Source organism: Triticum aestivum, chromosome 2B (assembly GCF_018294505.1).
Source record: "Triticum aestivum cultivar Chinese Spring chromosome 2B, IWGSC CS RefSeq v2.1, whole genome shotgun sequence".
Taxonomy (NCBI): domain Eukaryota; kingdom Viridiplantae; phylum Streptophyta; class Magnoliopsida; order Poales; family Poaceae; genus Triticum; species Triticum aestivum.
The window spans coordinates 496,876,323-496,884,569 of NC_057798.1; the positions used below are offsets into that span (position 1 = coordinate 496,876,323).

The window sequence follows — 8,247 nt, forward strand, 5'->3', positions numbered from 1 at the left end:
CCCTAACGAAACTAACTCGATTACATGGTAAATCTCATCCAACCCATCGATGTCCAGCAAGCCTATGATGGGATTACTGACGCATGGCGGTGAGCATCATGAAATTGGTGATGGAGGATGGTTGATGATGACGATGGCGACGATTCCCCCTCCCCGGAGCCCAAAACGGACTCCAGATCTGCCCTCCCGAGGAAGAACAGGGCTTGGCGGCGGCTTCGTATCATAAAACGTGATGAATCCTTCTCTCTGATTTTTTCCTCCCTGAACGTGAATATATGGAGTCGGAGTTGAGGTCGGTGGAGGTCCAGGGGCCCACAAGGATGGATGGCGCGCCCAGGGGGTGGGCCCCCCCCCCACCCTTGTGGCCAGGGTGTGGGTCCCCTTCAATTGATTCTTTCACCAATATTTTTTATTAATTCCAAAAATCATCTCCGTGAAGTTTCAGGTCATTCCGAGAACTTTTTTTCTGCACAAAAACAACACCATGGCAATTCTGCTGAAAACAGCGTCAGTCCGGGTTAGTTCCTATTCAAATCATGCACATTACAGTCCAAAACAAGGGAAAAAGAGTTTGGAAAAGTAGATATGTTGGAGATGTATCAGTGTTGGGCGGTGCAGATGGGCCTGGTGTAGCATCGTGATGCAATGAAGCTATCGCTGGTGAAGTGGCATCGTCGTCTTCATCAATGACTCTCGCAACAATAGTTGCAGCCGAATATGAATACTCTGAATCTTCAATGGAAGGAGTTGGATGCCAACTTGCAGATTGTGGAGGTCTAGAGTCAAACTTGAATCACTTTGTGAAGCCATCTTCGCGAAGATCATCTTCAGAACAGAGCAGTGTGAGGCTCTTCCAGGACCGCCGACAGGATTCATGCGCAACGAATGAATTCTTGGTAGCCAGATTGTGAACGCGATTTACATCAACAAGAAGACTCTTCATCTGGCGCTTCAGCCAGTCATGATGCCTATCCTGTTTCTTATGAAGTGATACAAGAAGTTCTCTGTCATTGAGGACATGAGAATGCTTCTTTGGCTTTTGAGCAATAGTGTTGGCTGTGTCATCAGTGTTGGCACAATGCGGAAGACATAAATGACCAGCAAGAGGACCATCAAGAGCAGGAGGATTAGGCACATGAATACTTTCAATTGGCTGAGTGAAGATTTGATGTTCAACATTGTATTCATGGAGTGGCTTCTTGGCAGGCTCAGGATAGATGGCTTCATGTGACATATCAACATTAGGCAGAAATACAACATGATTGTGCGCTGAAGATTGATAGTTCACAGTTGAGTGAAGTTTATTCAAGCGCATGACCCATGGTGCATAGAATTTGAGGCCAAACAGATCAATTCCAGAAGCTGCAAGTTGATGAAGGAAGAAATCTTGAGTGTTAAACCTGATGCCACTGATGATATAGAATACCAATGTCTTCGTGGTTCCTTCAAGCTTGGCATCAGGAGAATTGCTTTTGATAGGCCACATAGTATGCCTTAGAATATGATAGACCGTACGGGGCAGGTACCCGAGGTCATTGACAAAGAACTCCTTGGGATATTCAGTGTCACTTGGCAATGGCTTCATCATGCTGAGCATCTGACTCATATTTTGCTCAGGCTTCTGAAAGATTCTCTGCAGTTCATTCTTATATAGGTGACAACCTAGTTCAAATTAAGGATGGCAATTTTACCGGTGGGTACGAGTACCCGCGGATACCATACCCGCATGGGCCGAGTATGGGCACAAATTTTTACGCATGGGTAGTACCCATACCCTACCTGTTAAGTCGTGGGTAGGGCATGGGTATAGCCTTGTACCCGTGGGTATACCCATACCCTACCCGTTTAGACTAACGTGTGGACCTTACCTGTGGAGCTACATCATGTGGACCTTACACAACTAGGCAAGTACTCCTCTATTCCCCGTAATTAAGCATCACACCTCGTAATCTCCTCTCCCAAAATCAAGGAGAATGAAATCCCATGAGCCGCCGCTCCCCATTAATCCTGCCATAGCCATACTCATTGATGTGCCTCCGCGAGCATGGAACCGTCGACGTCGCCACCGGCCTCGAAATCCTGCCTCTAGATCCTCCTCCTCCAGCCCTCCCCAACTTTGGGTCATGGCTTGCCAGCAATGGGCACATCGGGGTTGTGGTGGTGACGACTGACGAGCGCGCCAGCAAGAGGGCCAAGCCATGGCTGGAATCCCACCGCGACGGTGGGGCTCTCTATCGTGAACTTACTAAATTTCTTTCTATTGCTAATTTGTCTCTTTATAAGTGTATCTTCAGACTACAATGTACAATCTGCAACTTGATGTTAATTGCGTAGGTTTATCTTCAGACTGTTTTTTGGCTGACTTGATGTTAATTGCCAGTTTGTCTCCATGATGGTAAGACTCTTTCCCTCTCCGTGAGCCAAACTTGATGCTAATTGCGTAGCTAGTTGATTGCACACTGTATGTTGTCGTTCCAGACAGTGTGTACTTAAGATTCGGTAAAAATATAGTCTGGTTATGTTGCAGCAGGCACATCATAGAGTTAGTATTGCAGACTGTACGCTGCCGTCCCATTGCTAGTAAATTTCTATTGCTCTCTTCCAGACTGTAGTTTATTCAGTAGGCTGATGCATTCTGCTCAAAAGGAGAAGATGGTGATTTTTTTTGCAATAGTCAAGCACCAAGTCGTTGTCACTACAGATTTGTGGACAGTGGGCTATCAAAAGAGAGGTTACATGGCTGTTACCGCGCACTACATAGATGATTCTTGGAACCCAAAGAGCTTTCTTATGAGGTATAAATCTATACATAGCACAATAGTAAATATTAGCAATTACCATAGTATGCTTATGCAATACTCATGACTTTTTCTATTTTATTGTGTTAAATAGGGTTGCTTATGTGCCCTGCCCACATTCGGCTGAGGTTATATGTGAAGCCTGGTATGAGTGTCTTATTGAGTGGCACCTTGAGAGGAAGATATCCACCGTCACTTTGGACAACTGCACATCAAGTGACAAGGCTATGGGAATATTGCCAGATAAGTTGGATACAAGCTCTCTCATGTTGGATGGTCAATTACTGCATATGCGTTGTGCCGCTCACATATTAAACTTAATTGTAAAAGATGGAATGAGTGTCTTAGAGAAAGGTATAGAGAGGCTGCGAGACAGTGTTGCATTTTGGTCAGCCACACCTAAAAGGCATGAGAAGTTTGAAAAGGTGGCAAAAACTTTAAACATAGAGTATAACAAAAGGTTAACTCTTGATTGTAAGACTAGATGGAATTCAACTTATATCATGATTAGCATTGCAGTATGATACATAGAGATATTTGAAAAATTAAAGGCACATGAAAAGAAGTTTAAGTGGTGCCCAACCAAAGATGATTGGAAGTTTGCAAAACAAATATGTGATAGGTTGAAGCTCTTCTTTGATATCACTGAGTCATTCTCGGGCACGAAGTATGTTTCAGCAAATCTTTTTTTCCTAAAGTGATTACCATTCGCTTAGCCATAAGGAAATGGGGTAAGAGTGACATTGAGCTTATAGAAAAAATGTCCGAGGAAATGAAGGATAAGTTTGAGAAGTATTGGAAAGATATCCATGGTCTTATGTCTGTTGCAACAATTCTTGATCCAAGGTATAAACTTAATATCCTCAATGCTCTTTATGGTCCCTCTATGGAAGAGAGCATGCATCCACAGAAATAGATAAGGTGAAGAAGTTATTTATTCAATTGGTGAAGCAATATAAATATGAAGTTGAAGGCAAGGATGCATGCGATGCTTCTGTTGCCGATCCACATGGAGAAGAAGATGAAGCCATGAAACTCTATGATCAGTATTTGTCTAGTCACCCCATTGTCCCTTCTTCTTCAATTCGTACAGAATTAGACTTGTATTTGGAAAAAGCTCGTCTACCTAGAACACAAGAATTGGATATCATCAATTGGTGGAAGGTTAGCGGCTCGAGGTTTCCTACCTTGCAAAAACTTGCTTGTGATATATTGCCTATTCCCATAACATCAGTGGCTTTCGAATGTGCATTCAACACTAGTGGCAGAGTACTCAGTGCATATCATAGTAGACTTACTCCTAATGTGGCTGAAGCTCTCATGTGCATGCAAGCTTGGTCTCGTGCAGATCTGTTAGGTAATACGTTTTTTCACTTGCACTTGTTTATTATTTTGCAAAGGACTTGCCATTTACATACAAATGTTGGTTATTTCATCAGGTGGTTGGAATTCTACACTCTTTGCAACATTTCAGAGTGTTCTCGAGGATGAAGAAGAGGAGATGGTAAATTACTTAAATGCTTTGATCTTAAATTTATAGATTATAGCAGACCAATTTAATCATGTGTCATATCATCTTGTTCATGTGAAGGATGAGTCTACTTCAATCATCACCCAAGAGTGAAGATATTGCTGTTGTTTGTGCTTGGTTGGAACTTGGAAGCTGATGGCTGCTATTTGTGTTGGTTGGTGGCTCGTGTGTGCTATCTGTTGTAGCTTCTCTTTGTGTTGGCTCATCGGTGCCTCGGATGTTTTCATTCATTACTTGTCAGATGTTATTTTCTGAAGTGTGTTGTGAGTTTGTGAACCTATGTTAAAGTTCACCAATTGTCAATTTGAAGTGAGATAATTGTCATGTACTCATCTATCTGTTATTGAGTTGAGATAATTTTTTTTATCAAATGTGCTATCGATAAATGTAAAATTGTGAATAACTTGTGTATTGTTTGATCTACCTGTTGGGTATCCAACGGGTATGAGTACCTGTTGGGTATGGGTATGGGTAAAGTTTCATACCCGTGGGTACGGGTATGGGTAGAATTTTGTACCCATTGACTACACGGGTATGGGTATGGTATTGCTCTACCTGCCCCATACCCTACCCATTGCCATCCTTAGTTCAAATAGCTCACCAGGAGTGGGTAGGGAAGTTAGCTCAATGATATCCTGAGCTTTGGCTTCATGATGGACATCGCCTGTCATCCACTCAAGGATCCATGTCTTCGAATCCCTATTGTAGCCTCTGATATGTAGCGTTGCATAGAACTGCAGCAGAAGCTCTTCATTCCAGTGCTCTTTATCTGTGACGAATGGGAGCAGCCCAACTTCTCTGAAGTATTCAAGAGCCTCTTCAAGGCATGGCATCCCAGCAATGGCATCGCAATCAAGACGCTTATGAGGAAAATCCTGTCTTGATTGTATAATATGCAAGAATAATAGTCGCGTTGCTGATGGCTCCAGAACCTGTCGGAGGTGATCTTTGGCTTCTTGTAGGGTTATTGGCGTTGTTGAAGAAAGTATTGTGCTTTCTGAAGCTTAGTACATTGAAAGAGCCTTGGGTAGTTGCAGCACTGGGAAGCCTTGGCAATCTGGGCTTCGACTTCTATATTTGAGGCCTCTGCTCCACATGATAGCCATATTGTGGACCGGGAGCAGTGGGTGGAACCATAATGGGCCACCTAACAGTAACAAGCTCACCACCACGGTTGTAAGCACGTTCCATAGTGTGAGGCATTGGTGGAGGAACAACTACAGTAGCAGCATTGACTTCAGGCTCCACATTGTCTTCAGCCATGACAACATCATTGGCTTCAGTAGTGTTGGTGGTGGCAGCCTCATTAGCTTCAACTTCCATAGCTTCATGAACAGGGGGGTCTGGCACAATCACATCCTCTTCTTGTACAACGAGATCACTGGCAGGGGGAATAACTTCTCGTTCTTCATCGGCTGATGTAGCCGAAATGTCTTCAGTCGCTTTGGCTTCAGATTCATGAGCAGACTCAGAAGGGATGGCTTCAGGGAACACTTGACGTGCTACTGAGCTTGTGTGTTGCACATCCTCTTCAGGAATGCTTGACATGGAGACCTGGGGCCTAGGGCCTCTGCAAAGCCTTCGGAATGGAGGTGTCGCCTGTGGTGAAGGGGTGGTCTTCTCCATGTCTTCATCTGTTGCTTGTGAGGTCTCAAGCATCGGAGTGGTGACATGAGCTGGTGGAGTATGGGGAATCACTTCATGTGTGTGTGTGGGGGGGGGGGGGTGTTGCTCTTCCCAAAATTGATCTTGAGCAATTGGCGTCATGGGACCGCCAATGCTTATGAGTGTACTGGTCGTAGGAGCAGGCGATGATACCGGTTTGGGCTCGAGCTGAGGAAGGACTTCATCATCTTCAACATGGTCTTCGTGACCCATGTCTTCAGCTGCGGTGGAGTCAGCAGCTGGAATTTCTTCAGACTCTGGAGCCTCTGTGGGAGTAGGCTCATGGACAATGAGACGATGCTCACAATTGGTGGAGGCAGGAAGTGCAACAAAAATGGGTTCAACATTCAGCGGCTCTTGGGCAGCAGCATGCTCTTTGCGTGAAGACTTTGAAGACTTTGTCTTCATCTTCTTCTGGGAGGGAGCAACATCAGAGATGTCATGGTGCTTCCTCTTTCTGGCTTCAGCCTTAGCTTGCCTAGTCTTTTTCTACTCTGAAGATGCTGAAGGGACCTTTGACTTCGAGCCAGTCATACTGGCAGGGAAGACAATACTTGGTCTTTCCTGCCTTGAGGCTTCGGGTTTGATATGTCTCCAACGTATCTATAATTTTTTATTGTTCCATGCTATTATATTACCTGTTTTGGATGTTTATGGGCTTTACTTTACACTTTTATATCATTTTTGGGACTAACCTACTAACCGGAGGCCCAACCCGCATTACTGTTTTTTTTGCCTATTTTAGTATATCGAAGGAAAGGAATATCAAACGGAGTCCAAACGGAATGAAACCTTCGGGAGCGATCTTTTTGGAACAAACGCAATCCAGGAGACTTGGAGTGGACGTCAAGAAGTAGCCGAGGAGGCCACGAGGGTGGCCGGCACGCCCTAAGGGGGTGGGCACGCGCCCCTGCCTCGTGGTCCCCTTGTGGCTCCCCTGACCGACTTCCTTCGCCTATATATATCTACGTACCCCGAAAACATCCAAGAGCACCACAAAAACCTAATTCCACCGTCGCAACCTTCTGTATCCGCGAGACCCCATCTTGGAGCCTTCGTCGGTGCTCCGCCAGAGGGGGAATCGACCATGGAGGGTCTCTACATCATCTCCAAGGCCTCTCCGATGAGTTGTGAGTAGTTTACCATAGACCTTCGGGTCCATAGTTATTAGCTAGATGGCTTCTTCTCTCTCTTTGAATCTCAATACAATGTTCTCCTCGATCTTCTTGAAGATCTATTCGATGTAACTCTTTTTGCGGTGTGTTTGTCGAGATCCGATGAATTGTGGGTTTATGATCAAGTTTATCTATGAGAAATAATTGAATCTTCTATGAATTCTTTTATGTGTGATTGGTTATCTTTGCAAGTCTCTTCGAATTATCAGTTTGGTTTGGCTTACTAGATTGATCTTTCTTGCAATAGGAGAAGTGCTTAGCTTTGGGTTCAATCTTGCGGTGTCCTTTCCCAGTGACAGCAGGGCAGCAAGGCACGTATTGTATTGTTGCCATCTAGGATAAAAAGATGGGGTTTATATCATATTGCATGAGTTTATCCCTCTACATCATGTCATCTTGCTTAATGCGTTACTATGTTCTTATGAACTTAATACTCTAGATGCAGGCAGGAGTCGGTCGATGTGTGGAGTAATAGTAGTAGATGCAGAATCATTTCGATCTACTTGTTGCAGACGTGATGCCTATATACATGATCATGCCTAGATATTCTCATAACTATGCACTTTTCTATCAATTGCTCGACAGTAATTTGTTCACCCACCGTAATACTTATGCTATCTTGAGATAAGCCACTAGTGAAACCTATGGCCCCTGGGTCTTTTATTATATAAGTTTCCCATCTACTTTTATTTGAATCTTTTACTTTCCATCTATATCATAAAAATACCAAAAATATTTATCTTATCTTATTATCTCTATCAGATCTCACTTTCACAAGTTACTGTGAAGAGATTGACAACCCCTTTATCGCGTTGGTTGTGAGTTTCTTGTTTGTTTGTGTAGGTATGAGGGACTTTTGAGGACACTACTGGAATCAGCTACTTTGCCATCTGCCAGCTCTTTGCCGTCCGCTAGCGGACGGCAAAGAAGCTCTTTGCCATCAGCTACCGAAAAGCAGACGGCAAGGAAACGACGAGCGGCAAATAAGCTCTTTGCCATCGGTAGGCTCTTTGTCGTCAGCCAGCTGACGACAAAGAGAGAGGTGCCCCCCCCCCGCCCATTTAGAAAAAACTTAACG

At 44.2% G+C, this 8,247-nt stretch overlaps 1 long non-coding RNA gene across 1 annotated transcript; it reads left to right on the plus strand.

Moving 5' to 3' along the window:
- The first annotated feature begins 2,135 nt into the window (after positions 1-2,135).
- LOC123041488 (uncharacterized) lies at positions 2,136-4,694 on the plus strand. Its single transcript, XR_006418539.1, has 4 exons — positions 2,136-2,795; positions 2,893-4,155; positions 4,238-4,302; positions 4,390-4,694. It is a non-coding gene; the product is annotated as an uncharacterized lncRNA (long non-coding RNA).
- Positions 4,695-8,247: the final 3,553 nt, after the last annotated feature.